The sequence below is a fragment of the Misgurnus anguillicaudatus genome, chromosome 21, assembly GCF_027580225.2.
Source record: "Misgurnus anguillicaudatus chromosome 21, ASM2758022v2, whole genome shotgun sequence".
Taxonomy (NCBI): Eukaryota; Metazoa; Chordata; class Actinopteri; order Cypriniformes; family Cobitidae; genus Misgurnus; species Misgurnus anguillicaudatus.
The window spans coordinates 44,217,528-44,229,937 of NC_073357.2; the positions used below are offsets into that span (position 1 = coordinate 44,217,528).

General features: G+C 39.1%; 1 protein-coding gene across 5 annotated transcripts in view; it reads right to left on the minus strand.

Moving 5' to 3' along the window:
• Positions 1-12,410, minus strand: part of tshz3b (teashirt zinc finger homeobox 3b) — a 350,078-nt gene that overhangs the window by 297,631 nt on the left and 40,037 nt on the right. Inside the window, exon 4 of one of the 5 annotated variants that reach the window (XM_055208417.2) lies at positions 9,163-9,334. The exons of the other annotated variants lie outside the window; for them this stretch is intronic. The gene's annotated coding sequence lies outside the window, so the exon portion shown is untranslated. The remainder of the gene's footprint in view (positions 1-9,162; positions 9,335-12,410) is intronic. 5 annotated transcript variants of the gene reach the window in all.

The following is a 12,410-nucleotide window of genomic DNA, read 5'->3' on the forward strand; positions in this document are numbered from 1 at the left end:
CAGCCTGTCAGAAGGAAATCACTGCCACATGGTTCTATTTCTCTCTTGCTCTATCGCTCTCTCTCACTCTTTCTCTCCTCCTATCTCTGTCTGCTTGAAGGCTTGACCTCTTCAGTTGGCCCCATTGGTCACGTCATCACTGTCTCTCTTTTGCTCTCAGTCTGACAGAAGACATGAGCCACTGGACACGCCAGGGACAGGACAGGTGAGGCCTTCACACACACGCACACACAATGACTCTCTCACAGGCTGTTATGTGCAGACTCATACACACACACCCTCTGGTTTTCAGACTTTTAAAAACAATCTCAAACACACATAGCAGCACGTCCCGCCCCATGTGTCTGCCTCAGCAGCTGGGAGGGATGAGTAGTGAAATGGCAGAGCAGACTGACGTTTGGAGCTGAACATCCCCTGGCTGCAGGAGCTGACAGGCAGGCAGGTAAAGCACAGAGAACCACAGTCTGCCGCACTGACAGACAAAGAGGAGCAAAACGGGGAGCATTTTAGGGAGTTAAGTTTGGACATGGAGCAACAGGAGATGAGATGTGTCTGTCTCTGATAGAGATGATGGAATTGCCACTCGCTGTGACAAAATGAGAGGATTAGCATCACGTATTTGCATACGTTCATGTGCGTGCCCATGCGCTCCTGGGTATGCGCTCAGAAAATCAGACGTTGCTTAAAGCGATGCCCTGAGCTCCCTGCAGTGAAAGAAATATCCACTGTCAAGATCTTTTTCAACAGGGTTAAAGCACAAGAAAAGGTGCATTATGCAGCTTATACACCTCTTTCAAATAAACTTTTAAATCTCCAGAATTACCTACCACACCTGACAAAACTATTCCACAGTCCAGACCTTCAGAGCACATTACTATTTGGTACTGTTAGCCAAGCTGAACGCACATTTGTACAATGTGAATCATACAAAAAGCATGATTTTTCAAAAAAAAGCCCCAATCCTAATCCCACCCTTAACCCCAGCATCACCCCAGTAAGAGCAGATCATACTGAAATGTATGAACTAGCCAGTATGAATTAGCCACCTTGTAAAATGGACACATATTGCCATAAAACAATCTGTTAATGCTCAATAAACTGATCATGTGTAAGGTCATGTAAACTTTTGGAAAGGTCTGATCAGCAGGTTTATTTTGTTCATGTACATTTTGTTCATGTGCGCATGTCTCTGAGTGTAAAATATAAACATCACAGATGGTAAAGTGTAAAAAAAACACAACAGTATAGATTTTATAGACAGATTTTCAGCCGGTCTTTTGAATGACTAAGCGGACTATAGGGAGTGATGTCACTACTTTGGATTTCGAGATTTGTTTCCGGAGGATATGCATATCACAATGGTTTTCAATAAATTCGATTTAATTTTAATACTTCAAAAAGTTACACAAGTTTAGGTTGAAGCTAATAATTTAGTATCTGCCACATGGATGTTATTTGGGATATGTGTTGTATGCAACTCCGCGTGCAGCTGCACATGATAGTGGTGATATTTATTTTATTTTGGTTTGTTAGTTTTTTTACATTTATGTAACAGTAAAACATGGCTGTTCACTTATAAAAGTAGTTGTGATGCTTTGTTTGTCCCTGTAATATAAAAATTATATGTTGTTTAGTAGTGTTGTAGTTCTTGAGACCAGTCTTGGTCTCGTCTTGGAATCGACCGCTTTTTTACTCGGTCTCATCTTGGTCTAAGACAAAGAGGACTCAGAATTTTTTTTAAGACCGGTCAAGACCACAACTGATGGCACATCACAAATTTTTTTTTTATCATTAATTTTATGCAGTTTATTCAGGTTTGGCATTGTTTAAGCATTGTTTAAGTTTCTCCCAATTACAATTTTTCTAATTTTATTACTAAAAACACTTGCATTGTGATAAGTGGATGGCAAGCCATGGAAAGACAGTTCAGATTAAATGGTTAAGTTGATTTCAGCTCTTTGGTGTTTGTTCACTTTTGTTTGCTTGTAGACGGGGATGGATTCCCACATATATGCGGTGCCTTTGGTTGTTTTGTCAACTTCTCTGATGGCATACACGCGCGCACACGCGCACAGACAGACAAGAAATGCCTAATCATATGCATATTCCACATTTTATCATAAGTGTTTTAATGCAGTGACTTGCACTGGTCTTGGTCTTGACTTGGTCTCGGCCTGTCTTGGTCTCGGTTTAGGTGGTCTTGACTAGGGCTGCACGATATATCGAAAATGTATCGCCATCGCGATAAGTATGTGTGCGATATGCATATCGCAGGGAGCTGCGATAACTTGCATTTATTTTACATGTCTATCATTTGTGTGTTGCATGCTTAGATTGTCCAAATTACACCGATCAGAAGGTGTTTCCCACACACTTACTTTACTTGGGCGGCTCTCTCAAGTATATTAACAACCGCCCACGTGTATTTGGCATCAAATTTGGTCTTTTTTTGTCCGGGATAATGACATTATGCGTGGGAGCACGTTGTGTCTTTTCCGATGAGTTCGCTGTGCGTTTGCGTGCTCTGAATTGGGTGCGACGCAAAGCTCAGTGTCACATTGTAGCCTTCCATGTTCCTGAACTTGATCATAGTTGTATCCATTAGAGGTCTTCACGGAAGGACACGGGTCTATATTTTGAAAGGTCCCATTTTAATTACTCCAGGTACCGGGTCTGTTTAAACCCGATTCGATCAGAGAACAGCCGTGAAGAGTCAGTCAGCGCTAACGTGCTATAGCGCATGTGCAGTCAAGCGTGCCTCCGGTTTCTATGGCGATGAAAACTGACTCTTGTTTATATAAAGTCACGGCCACGCGCTGCACTTTCTTTCTCCCATGTTTATAGTATTATTATCAATGAACCGTCTTTTTATATGTTTGCTACAAAGATGGTAGCAAATAACCAATGTTAATGCCAAGCCCATTGTACTGAACGAGCAGCTAAAACGGTCAAACAGTCATTATGTAAGCTGAATCTACATACTTTATATAGAGTATACTTTTGAATCTAAAGTAATGACGGATTAAGCTCTTTTAATCTGCAACAGAGGAATAGAAAGAGAGGCACTTTTACTGCTTCTACACAAACCTATCAACTTTATAATATTTAGACCTATTTATAATCCATAGACCTGCATTGTCTATCATTAATATACTATACATTTTATTGTATAAAGTTAGTCTTTCTACACCTCTCACAATGTTAATAAATCCCTTTAAAGGGGATCATATTCACAAGTTCATTCAGCTTTGTTCATGTCAAAGAGAAAGCAAAGAGAGTTTGGAGTGGTTGGATTTATGAAATTAATATAAATATTCAATAAATCAAAGTACTGTGTTATGGTCACACATTACTAGTTTTTGTGACATGTATAGCATAGTTTAATTACATCTTAAGAATATGCAGTACCTCTTTATTTCATTATCTAAATGATAAAAATAAAAGCAAATAAAAATATAATTTCTCTAAGAAAGACATATCGCAAGCCATATCGCCATCGCACCCACCAACAGAACTATCGCATACCGCATATTTTCTCATTATCGTGCAGCCCTAGTCTTGACTACAACACTATTGGTTATATGTCAATTAGGGATGGGCATTTTCCAGTAATTTACTATTCGAATATTTAAGCTCATAAAGAACGAATATTCGAATATTCGTTTATTTAAATTATGTTAATTAAGACATGCGTCTTTTGTATTTTTCATTTTGTCATAATTTCACAGAAGGCTTATAATTAGGAAATATCCACAACAAGCTAAACTTATATTCTGTATGTATATGTATGTATGTATGTATTTTTAAGTTGAAAACATTGTAAATTGTATATATATATTTTAAATTCTTTTTAAAAAATATCCTACAGAAAAAAGACGTTAAAACCCCATGCGGAGCGAAGTCTGAGTCAGTCAAACCCTTAGTTTCAAGTCGGTCGTTAGTATGAATTCATTACTGTTGGATCTTACATACATTATATTATACCAAATATTATACACTAACCCCAAATCTAAGCAAAGTTTGAGGACTTGCGAAGTTTAAAGTTTGAGGACTTGACAAAGTAGGCTATCATCATTTAAACCCTTAAACAGACTCCAAATAAGAGCCCGGAGCAAACGAAAAAACGCATCTACATAACCGACTGCTCAGTCAACATATAAATATCTTCTCAGTTTAGTTTGACATGTATTTGTGAATAAAGAAACCATCTTTACCCTACCTGCTTCGGTGAAAGCCCGTTCTTCTGACTAGATACAATAATGCCGGTGCTGCGGAGAAATCTCTTCCTCATGTTGCACGTGATGATGGTTATCGGATAAAAACAACAGACGGATTGAACAAGATTGAATATCTGTATTTAACATTATTTTGTAAGCTGGCTCGATAGATTGTGCAAAGTTACTAACGTTAGCTTAATTTAACAAGATTTCACAAAGACGGAGCTTTGCTTTTAAACAGCCATGTGCAGTTATCCGGTTCATTTTTGAAAGAGCACCGCATATTATAAATGTTGTCCGTTTCATTTCGTTCTCCGTGTCTGTCTCGTTATTAACAAAATAAAGTAGACTTTATAACAGAAAGCTTACAAATCTTTCATGATGTGTTGATGCGGGCGGCGGAGAAGCACGTTTAATAACACGTGAGCCCTCACGTGAGCCAGTGGCCAAATATGGCGCGGCGCGGCCAAACCCGGAGATAAAAGAAAAAAAAAACTTAAATTCGTCTGCAATCTGCATTGCCAAACAATCAGAAATATATACGAATTAATGTTCATGTATATCTTACATTTAAGTCTGTAAAAGAGTATAGACGAAGTGAAAAAGCATTAAATAAGTCGTAACCCTTTGGTGGCACATTAAAAACAAACAAACATTCGAATAGCATTTTTTAAATTCGAATTATTATTGCCGATCGAATATTCGAATATTCGAATATCCGTGCCCATCCCTAATGTCAATGTCACACACCTGTAGGTAATCGGCAGGTGCATAGGAGAAGACAATGAAGTCCAAATGTAGACACAAACTCAGAAAATCGAAACATTGCTAATAAAGAGATTTTGATTTTTGCAAGATAGGGTGCAGGATTTTTTGAGTTTGTGTTTATATCATTTTTGAAAATATATTTAAATACAACTTAAATCAATTTTAGAAAAAGAAATTCTGTATCGCATATCAAATATTGCATTTTAGTATGCTATGCATACCGAATTTTTCTTCAATATTGCACAGCCATAGCTCAATGTATTATTTATATACAACAAGTAATCCAGCTCAACTGTACAGCAACACAGGTAGTGTAGTTTACAGTTGCCAGATAATACAAAAACACATCACCATTAATATATATCTTAAAATCACAGGTGTGATTTTATCTGCATTTAATGACTTCAAACGCAGTTCATCCAATCAGCATTCAGAGTCAGAACTATCCGATTTTATTGCAGTATAAACCATCCTCCCTCTCCTTGACAAACATGCTCATCAAAGCATAAAGGGATGAATTATATACCTCTCTTATAATCCGGAGGTCACAGCGGTATTGAACTTGATTGAAATGAATGAGAGAATTAGCCTGCAGTAATTCTGATTCCTGCCTTTGAAGCAAACCTCAGTCCTATTGGCAGCTTTACAATCAGAGCTGCAGATGTCCGTCTGTGAGCGCTTCCTCCACCCAAACTGCCTGAAGCTGCTGCATACTGGCTGACGGCGGACAGACAGGAGGTTGGAACTGCACGATATTTCTGAACAGATGACAGAGGTGAATTATTCACATTGTTATGGAGGCTCCCTCTCCTCCTTCATAAATCTTCCTCTCCTGATGGATAGAGTGGCAGATCAGGGAGAGAGAGAGAGAGAGAGGGATATGGATACCTGCTCCTCTCTCGGTTTAACAAAGACCATAACTCTCGAATGAAAAAACAGCAAATGCAGCACAGTGGCAAAGTGTTGCACATGGACAGGGACTGGAAACAATCCCAAGACATTAGACATTGACATAGTCATTGACTTTCTGAGGTAATTTTAGGAAGTATTAATGGAGCTTGACGGCAAAGCGAATGGAAGGTTTCGTTTTTGGAAAGCAGGTGAAGCGGCAGACACGGGGTTAAGTTCCTGCCTCGTCCGTGCACGGCCAGAGGCTGTTTGTTTCTTTTTAAAATGGGCGACACACCATATGTGGAGGTCATTAGTCTTGACAAAAAAGAAATACCGTCCTTTACTTATTGTAAAGGACAATGTGTCAATGAGGAAATTAACTTGTTTTTTCTGTCACACTTTTTGTGGCCAAAGGACCTTGACTTTTTCCACTTTTTTTGCTCCTAATAAATAGAACAGCTTCTGCTTGTTATGTAGGTGAATGTCTCCATTACAGCTACAGTCACAGTAGACTTACTTGCTTAGCATAATGGAATTAGGTTTAATAACACTATATTTAAAAGGTTTTATTTCAAGATGGACTAGTAAAGTTTTGATGTTATTCTGTTTATCCATCTCCTCTATCCAACACAATAATTTGTACATATACGAGGTGGCTAATACGTATAAATTCATGATATCAAGTTTGTACGGTTTTATGATTTGCTTTCACCTCGTGATGTTGGGATTAGAGGAGGGTTTAGGAATAAAGCATCATTAAAGAGCACCTATTTCATTACTAAAAAAACAACGTTATTTTGTGTATTTGGTATAATACAATGTGTCTGCGTGGTTTATGGTTAAAACCACTGATCTATATAAATGACTGGATTGTGCATAGAACGCGTGAGGTGAAGCCAGCGCAGAGTTCGAGCGGCCATCTTGGTATACCCAACCGGTAGAGGGCGTCATTGACTTGCATTCAAAATCATGATCTAAATTTACCCGCTTTACAGCGTATCAGTCACACAAGATTCATTTTTAGGATGTGTACGTAAATTAATAGTTAATTCTGGTGTTATTTGCAATGCTTATGTTTTAATCTGGCAGGATAATGGATTTATAAAAAACCTTTAAGGTGAGTGTGTCTGCCGCATTCTGTTAATGACACGGGTATAAATAAAGTTTATTTTAGACATTAAGCTGTACGGTCAGCGTTATTTCTTTGAATAAGTTTAGGTAACTTGTAAAGATAACAATTACAAAACCAGCAAATTATTGCATGTACATACGGTACAAAGTATGGTTATTTATTTAGATTTCAGAATGAGCACGTTTGTCATTAATACTAAATATGCTGCGGTCTGTCCGCTGATCTGATACTGTAAAAAAGATGAATGTATAATAAGCAAAATGTACAACTTTCAGTAAATGTACATGCTTAGGGCATTTGCGTTGTAATAATGTACAGGGAGACTTCAGATATAAAAACAGAGACAAGTAAAGTGACGTTTTATCATTAAAATCTAATCGCGTCCATTGATTTAATAGAACGTTTGGGTATACCAACATGGCGGGCGGTGGCTTCACAGTTGTGACGTCTTGCGCAATCCAGAGTCATTTATATAGATCAGTGTTCAAAACGCACATTATTTTTTCACATTCCTTTCATTTTCGTAGCTCCAGATTTTCATCTCTTCCTGAAACGCACAGATTTTGTACAAAACTCGTTGATCTGAAAAGCGCTGTGTCCCTTATTGGCCGGCTAATCTGTACGTCGTGATTGGCCTGAATACTTCTGACGTCAGCCGGAAATGTGACGCTTCTTACCATGTTTGAAAGATTCGGTCACAATGCAATGCTTACAAGAGTTAACTTACAAGCTGAGTCCAAAGAGGGAGGAGTTATGATAATGTTGGAAGTAAACCAGCAAGTAATCCCAGGAAGTAAACTGTTGCCTACAATCCGTGTGTTTGTTGTAGTCCAAGAAAAGAGATTTACGTTGGAGACGGGGTTGTAACTTTTGCATATTGTTAACATGTACTAATACACACTTACACACCAAATAAAATCGTCAATCGGATAATAGGTTCTCTTTAAAGTCTGTGTAAAGTCATTTCAAAGAATTGTTTTAAAACATGTTAGAAATGTATTGTGGAAACAATGACTATATAGTCCTGAATTGTGGAGTTACACCGTTAAACAGTTTTTACACATTTCTGTGTTTAGGATTATTTGGGCGGGGCTAAAACAGTGGCTCGATGACGTACTGGGGTCACCAAACATGGCCCCGCTATTAATACATTCATGACGCAAGCATCCATTCGGGCATATTTGGGCGACTAATTTTATTTACTTGGTGTTTTTTAATCATTAAAATTTAGCTGGGTGGTTAAAGCGGAATTGAACCCTATAACCTCTGGAGTATGTGGATGTAAGGACAACAAATGCAGGCCACCGGGAGTTAGTTTTTATTGTTTACCTCAACGCGACCCTCAGTTGGCAAACCACTAACAGATTACTAGAAAATTTTAATATGCAGCCAGCAGTTTCGTCAGGAGGACTTCGGTACTGTTTTTCAACCCAGTTTTTCCGCGGACTCAGATAATGTAAAATAGTTAAAATATCTAAAACATAATTTGGCTAAGTTGTAGCTTGTCTTGTGTAACTACGTTAAACATACTACGTAGAAAGTTATCATCATGTTGTTATTATTATGAACACGAACAAAGCAAGCTAACGTTAGCTCATCCTGTGCAGCTGTCAATCAAAGAACGTTATCATCTACTGTCAATCATCTCGCCTCAAGACCCGCCCCCATTCAGAACGTTCAGAATTATGTAGTCATAGATTTTTCTTCCAATGATTTGACGACACATCAAATCACTGTTACTGCAGCAGTTAAAAGCTTAAATTTTTTATATGAAGTGTTGGAGCATAATGTTGTTTTACGGTGGATTTCCGCTTTAATAACACATTTTCTGTGGTGTGACAAACTATCAGTATGCACGGACTTCAATGTTTTTTCTTAATAAACTTATCCACTTTATAAAATATGCACAAAATCCTGTGAGATCAGGTTGAATCTATCCATCAATCTATAACAGTCCTGTCCTTTGTGTCTCAAGCTCAACTGTAAAAGCCCACATTCCATTTCAGCAATGCATTGTTTGCCATCTTTTCAGCGGATGTGACACATATTCGAAAACAAACCCTACACTTTCCGATATCTTCCCATTGTGATCTCGCCAGCAACTCATCAACACATCAAACGCTCCAAAGTCCTCTTTTCTCCGCTCATTCTTACCAACAATTACCAGCATCTGATAGACGCAAGCCCCTCCACAGATCGGCCCTTGGTGTAGATTGCCAATTTGGGCGTTTGTTTCTGGTCTCCTTTTCTTTCTCTCATTGTTCTCCTCTCAGGCCAGGCTACTGTCAGGGGGCTCGCACGAGGCTGTGGTGCCGGGGCCCGGGCCCTACAAGAACGAAAGGGTGTCAAAACACATGGACCAGACCATTTATCATGTAATCTAGAGAGCGAATGGACGGGGCACTATCAGCAATCTGCTATTGATCCGCTGCAGCAGGCCTGCTATTGTTCATCTGAGGAGCAGGACTGGCACACAGCATTAATGAAAGAAACTAAACAATGCATAGCAATCAGAGACATGGATTCACAGGCTTGGCAAGGGATGGGGAGAGAAAGACAAGAATTCGAAAAAAAAAGTTTGGAGGGAGAAAGTTCAGGATTATTTGGGTGAGACTGTGTGTTTGTGTTAAAAGAGAGAAAGAGAGAGAGGGGGTGAAAAATTGGACTGCATTCTCTTGTCAACCACTAGCCATGACTAAGAGTCGACCTGAGCCGTCACCCAACATTTTTAAAGCCAGCGGCACTTCGATGGAGACAACCTCATGCACCATTACTTCAAACTGCATCTGTGTTTAGCCTGAATTAAACATCATTAATACACCATGTGTTGTTCTTGGCACTTTCTGCATCTAGATATCTCCAAGATGATTGATTTTTAAACCAGGTAACAAAACGTCCATGAGCCACAAACAAAGGGCAAATCCCACATAACTATACATAACTGAATACAAACCTCAGTTATTGACGAAAATATTGACCTACTTTATCCACTGTCGCCATCTCTAGTCTCACGCAGATGTTTTAGACTTCGGTGCAACTGTGTGTACAACCTCATCCATACAATCATTTCTTATTTCCATCCAGAACATCTCAACCACATCACAATTCAACACAACGCAAACGACAACACAGAAACATTTCTTTTGAACTGTGAAATCAAAAAGTTCTCTTTATCCCAGCGTGTTGTGCAGTTGTGTTGTAAAGCTGTGCTTTGTCGTAAATATGAAGGCAGATAGATGGATCAGAGGGAGATGCAGTGGAGGCTGAGGTGTCAGACTAACTGTCTATTGATGATGGAGGAGAGGCATTTTCTTTCTCTCTTCCCTCGTAAAGCTGTGCGATTGCCCATAGCATCACCATCTGTTGGTGACTGTAGGGTGAAACAGTAAACACTCTGCCTGTGCCTGTGTGTGCCTGTGTGTGTGTGTGTGCCTGTGTGTGTGTGTGTGTGTGTGTGTGTGTGTGTGTAAGGGAGATAAAATGGGACGAATTCCAAACCTTCAATCCCCTCCTCTGTGCTGAGTGAATGAAGCAGATTTTTTCATGTAATGGATTCAATATTTATCAATTAATTCATCTGCATGTTCGTACTGAGTTCTCTGTAAGCAGTCCAACACACAGCCTGTGCTTTAATAAGACTTATCAAAATTCATTTTTAAACAACCACAGTTGGGAGTTCTGCCCTGTCTCCCTGCCACTCATCTGTCCTATTGCTCTAATCCGCTCCATTTTATCGCCGCTATTTGGACAGCATTGGCAGAATGACATTTGAGTGAGTGTGACCCATAGGGTGCCTGGAGGTGTGTTTCTCTCTGTGTGTATGTGTGTGTAGTGGAAAAGCAGGAGCCAGTAGATAAAGCACTCGTGTAGTGACCGTGTCATGTAATTCCCCTTTAATACAGTCGAAGCTGATTCCAGCGAGGTCTCTCCTGAGACCTGATGTCAGTATCCAGCGGAAGCTCAGCACAGACACTGCCACCCGAACATACTGCATGCACCTCTGTGAGTGATACTGTGTGTGAGAGAGGGTGTACACATAAAAGTGCACCGTGTGTAGGTATTTCATGTGTATTTATCCGGATGAAGCTACGTAGTGCACATTTTGCAGACAAAAATGGCAAGTAACATTCTGATTGGCTGGATTTGAGCAAATGCGCATGTTTTTACATGTTCGCATATGTCTATGTATGTGTTAGTGGCATCATGTTAGTTGCAATTAAAGGCACGATTTTTGAAAAATGCTTTGAAAGAGAAAGTCGGGCCAGGAACCTAAACAGACTTGTAGCCAATCAGCAGTAAGGGGTTTGTTTACTAACCGACATCGTTGCCTGGCCGTGTACAGTATGTGTGGGGCAGGTCTTTTAAAAGAAGGTCCAGATTTTACTGGGGTATGGACTTGTTTGTTAAGGTGATTTCAAATGTCAACATTGGCTTACAGAGATCATGTACCCCGCCTTTAATAAATAAACAAGACATCCACTAGCACTGTGTTTTAGTTTGTAATGACAGTATTATTTGTTTACTACTTTATCTTTTCTTTTAATACCATGCCAGCATTTATAGCATCTATAGGTTTAATTATATAGAATACAACTAAAAAAAGATTTTATTTTGTCTAAAAACTTGTTAAACTATATTTGGAATGACCTGATAAATTACCAACTTCTAAACAATATAAATGAGACTAAAACAACTGTCTGTTACTTCCAGGATGTGGTTAAAGGAATAGTTCACCCAAAAATGAAAAATCTGTCATCATTTACTCACTGTCGTGTTGTTGAAAACCTGTATACAGTAAATGTCTTTGTTCTGATGAACACAAAGGAAGGTATTCTGAGGAATGTTTGCAACCAAACCAATCAGAAGCCCCAATGACTTTCATAGTATTCTTCATTCCTATTATGGATGTCAATGGGGCCTCGGATCGGTTTGGTTACAAGCATTCCTCAAAATATCTTCCTTTGTGGTCATCAGAACATCAGAAGAAATTTGTAACAACATAAGGATGAGTAAATGACAGATTTTTCATTTTTGAGTGAACTATCACCTTAATAAGAAAGATACGCAGAGCAAACCAGACTAGTCGGACTACAAAATTAACTAAAATAAATCAAAACTATGCTATATTGCAAAGTAGTGTATGTAACGATACAATAAAGTGGAGGAAGCAAGCGCAGGCGATCAACACAGATTTATTATGAATAATGGTAATACAGTGAAACAACATAGAAAGTGACTGAGTCCAGGATGTTGGCAATGGTGATCGAAGGTCTACGGTGGCGTAAGAGGTGTTGGTTGGTGAAGTCGGTGGTGAGTGTGGAGATGGCCAATGGATGAAACCAGGAACGGACCGGAACACTCACACGAAGACGACAACACGAAACACTAATCCAAATACACGA